This window comes from Blastomyces dermatitidis (assembly GCF_000003525.1).
Source record: "Blastomyces dermatitidis ER-3 genomic scaffold supercont1.2, whole genome shotgun sequence".
Classification (NCBI taxonomy): Eukaryota; Fungi; Ascomycota; class Eurotiomycetes; order Onygenales; family Ajellomycetaceae; genus Blastomyces; species Blastomyces dermatitidis.
In genome coordinates this window covers 7,171,464-7,176,378 of record NW_025544775.1, presented here as the reverse complement: position 1 = coordinate 7,176,378, position 4,915 = coordinate 7,171,464, and positions in this window count along the sequence as shown.

The window sequence follows — 4,915 nt, the reverse complement described above, 5'->3', positions numbered from 1 at the left end:
AATATAATCTGTTGATAATTATTTCATAGATTATCTCAGTATTTGTATTGAGTTTTTCATAAATTTCATAATCTGGAATCAGATGTGAAGAATGAAGTAATCATTTATTATAATTGAAAGAGAGTATTCTGTGTTGAATTATAAACAATATAGACTTTGTGATTCACAGTGATTTCTTGAAGAGTTTATAAATCTTCAATAGAAGTAAAAGAAGTGAAAGAAGTGAATTCAGAAGACATAATAATAATTTATAAAAGATAATAATTTATTTTCAATAACTGATCACTGATGTGTGTAAGAAGAATTAATATAAGAGAAAATAATCTTGTTTCTTAGCTTAGTTATAATTTTAGTACTAACTCAGATTGAATATCATTAATATATAAAAGTAAATAAACAATCTTGATTAATCTCTGTTATATTTCTTGAAATATATTAATATTGTAAAAGAGAGTATTATCAAATTACATTATCAGATGATATTATTAAAAATATATTAATATTATAAATATCAATGTTGAAAAAATGTTGATACTTATACATTATAGTGATTTGTGAATCATGATAGTTAAATATATATATATATATATATTATTTCTGACTTGATTACAACTTGTACAATAATTTTTGAAAACTCAAAATCAATTTTAATTATTAATAATTAAAAACTTAAACTTATAACTAACTAATATAAAAAGAAAAAAATTTACTTCTTCTCTTTCTCATTCTTCTTATCATTCTTCACAATTCACTTCTTATTCTTCTTCTTCTTCTTCTTCTTCTTCTTCTTCTTCTTCTTCTCATCTGAGGTAATAATCATCTCAAAATCTCTCTTCACTATCTTCTCAGAGAAGAGTTCTCACTGCTTTCTCTCAGCCAGGTCAACCTGCATCTCAAAATCTCACATTTTCTGATCTGCTGTCTCAGGTTTCATCTCAGTGACAAGCAGATTGACATGCTCAGAGAGCAGAACTGTCTTCTCAATATTCTGAATCATGAAGTGCATTTGAGACCTGAACAAGGCCTCAATTTCCTTCTTCTCTATCAGCTTCTGCTAATCAATTAGAGAACAGAAGTATTATCAAAAATCATTATCTCTTAATAAATAAAAAACTTATCAGTTTTAACTTCTTTATCTCTCACTTCAACATTCTCTCAATCTTCTTCTACTGCTGCTTATTTATAGTAACACTCTTCTTCTCTCTCTCTCTCTTTATCTTGAACTTAAATTATTCTCAGAACTTCTTCTGATTCTATCACTACTGTATAAGACTCTTCACTGTCTTCTTCTTCAATCTCTCACAGACAGTATTATTCATATTATTTCTATACTTAGTTCAGTCTAAATCTATCAGAAGTGTTACTTAAAATTATTATTATTCTACTCTCTTACAGAGCCTCTTCAAGGCATTATAACATATCTTGCAATCAGTCTTCTCTTACTTCAATGCCTTCTTCTTCTCTCTCTCTAATCTATGACAGTGCTCACGCGCCTTGGTGGTCTGCAGAACCACAGAATATTTGAAGAGAAATGACATAATTGATTTCAGTAAGCATTGAAGAGAAGTAAAAATAGAAGAGACAGTCAGAAATAATATAATGATAATAATGATAATAATGATAATAATAATGATGATAATAGTGATGATAGTGATGATAGTAATGATAGTAATGATAATAATGATAATAATGATAATGATAATAATAATGATGAAAGAGAGAGTGCATTGAAATATATTACTGACTTATCAAATATAAAGAGACAAAGAAAATATTAACAGCTTTCAGAGATATATGAAAACAGCTACAGTGTTATATAGCAACATCATCTTCATTCAATGTATGTAGTGTTGATATTCTTTGTATACAGTTATCATATAATCTATATCAGAAATACATGCAGAAAACAGATCTTTGTTACTAGAAAGAATAATTATAGCAATTCTCTGTTTTCATATTATAAAGATAAGTTATTCTCATTTCTTTCTTCTCTCTTTTCTCTTCTTCTTCAACTCATCACTAAATTCAAGATGATATGAAAACTATTAAAACACTTCTAGAAACTCTCAAATTAAAGAGTATAGACTAATCAAATTTTAAATACAGAAGAATTAAATTATATTTAATATTACTAATTATTCATTCTCTCTTAATAAAATCACAGTTGCATCTTTCTCCTCTCTCTTCAAATAAAACATGGCCTGTGAAAAGTGAGTACCACGCCAGGTCATAATGACCAACACAGCCCCAGCATGCAGAACTGTATACACACAGTATGTACTGAACTGAGAGGCTGCATGAGTTGCAAATCAGCACCAGTATCTCAGAGAGAGTCATGCAGTGTGAGAAAGCTGCAACTCTCAGTCATATGTGCAGAGAGTGAATCATCACAGTAAGTGCATATACATTGTATGAAAGTAATACTTTTTAATAATACTCAGTCTCTGATATCATGAAAATAGAGTCTCTTCATGAGATTCATTTTTATCAGAAGTCAGAAAATCTTATATTTCTCAAGATCATCTTCACCTGTCTTATTCATGAAATCAATGAGAAGAATCATCAATTTTAGTGTTCTACTCTTAATACTATTCAAGTGACAGCAGAGTTCACTCTGACCACACTTTTTAAGTGTATGTTTTCTAAATATTCACATTTATACAGATATATACTGATTATTTATTAGATAATATTAAGACAATAACTCATCACAGCTGTGTTACTCTTACTATAAGAGATACACAGTTGATAATGAATATTGTAAAGACTCTGAGAAGTGAGTATTTTAAGAATACTGCAGCTCTGCAACCTTGATTTTTTTTATTTTTATTTTTTATTTTTTTCTTTTTCTTTTCTTTTTTTTTTTCATTCATTCTGATTTTTTCTTGTTTTTGTTTTATTTTTTATTTTTTGTTTTTTTTTTGTATTTTATATTTTTTTCATAATTAAAATTATATGAATTATGATCTGTGTTTAGAAAAGTAATAATATTTAATAACACTCTCTATTGAATTTTCAACAAATGAGTACTATGTTATGATATTATGTAAGTGAGAAGTGATTTCATAGTCTCATTTAATGTCATTCTCAATAATGAGATCAGAATGAAAATGTGACTCAGAATTCAAATATATTCTTTATTCAGAACTAGATTTTTATTTGAAAAATGAATCTGAGACCTTTAATATTTGAAATAACATGATTTGAAATCAATGTAATGAATACAAATCATGATCAGAAGTAATGCTTTTAGGCAATGTGACAACTGTAAAGTTTGATTCTGGTCTCAGACACAGTCACACAGTCAGTCTACTCTTTACTCTGTAAATATAAGAAATTCTCAGAAGAAAACTCTGTGACTTATCACTCTGTTCACAAAGTATTAAAGAGTGAAAGAGAATATCAGATTAAAGAGATTATTAACTCAGAGAAGTGAGATTATAAGCTCTGATTTAAGATTCAGTGATAAGAGTATTCTGATAAGATGAATAAGTTCACTTAAGAATCATCTGAGTAGATAAGATATCTATAGAAGCTGAGATATGACTTTTATATTATAAATTCTGATAAGTCAGAATGATATAATCTTCACTAAGAATCTGATTATAATAAAGATATTAATACTATCATTTATAAACTCTAGTCTACAAGATGATGAGTTTCTACTGAAATGAACAGTTCACAGTGTATATAAAGAGAAGAAGAAATCATACTCTTATTAAAGTTAAAAAATAAGAAAATAAAAACAGAGTCATGAACACAATTTAGAGATTAATAAAGAAAAAATAAAGAAAATTCATATTCATATTCTTAATACTTATAACACTTAATTCTTTTATAACTATCAATTTCTTTCTTCAAAGAAGCAGAGAGTATCATATCTATGATACAGATAATTATTATATTTGATGTAAAGATTATTAGAAATACACAGACTTCAGAGAAGCTGAATATCAGAATGTGTACAGTTGTAACAGAGTCTTGAGAGCTGACTGTCTATATATATAATCAGATATCTCTTATAAAGCTGTGTCTGCTTTCTCAGTTGTACTGAAGTATTCAGCCTGAAAATAATTGAGATATAGAGAGAGAGCTCATCTGCTCAGATTAACTTCTTTTATAAATTTATAACATTTACATTGTCTTGATTACCTGGATTTTATAAGTACTCAGAGACTCATCTTTCATTGATAATAAGATTGTAGAAATGCACTATAGTATGAGAATCATTGATAGAGAATCTAGACATATTTGTATATATCTGATCAGAGATTGTATAAGTAGAGAGAAGATGATCATAGATCTGTAAAACTGCAGAAGACACTGATAAAACTGAAAGCTTTATAAGAACTGTCAGCTAGAATCTGTAAGAAATTATTTATAAGAAGACTTACAGTAAAGAAAGAAACTGTACTGCTTGAAGTCAGAAACTGATCTGAGAGAGATATGAAGTTAACTGCTAATCTGAAGATTGAGTGCAGTGACAGAGCTGAGAGAGATGAAGATACTATTATAAGTGATAGTATTTCTACTTCATTAGCTAGTAAAAAATGATCAGAGAAGTCACAGAGATGCTTATAAAAAGCTTAATAATAATCAGACATTATTTATGAAGATATTGAAATTGAAAAAATTTTTATTCTTAAGAAGTTCTTGAATTAATATATGAATATTATTAGACATACTCTCTCTCTATCATCTGAATGAAAACACTTTACAGATGAATGAGAATACTCACAGTTTATAAAGATAAGAGCTATTATAGAAAAAGAAAAAAGAAGATAGAATTTTATAAATAGATCTGAGAGATTTATACTACTCTAGAGAGATTTACTTACACTGTGAGTGATCTCATGAAATAGTCAGATTACTCTAGTAAATAAAGAGTAATTGTGAATCACAGGTCTGAATCTTT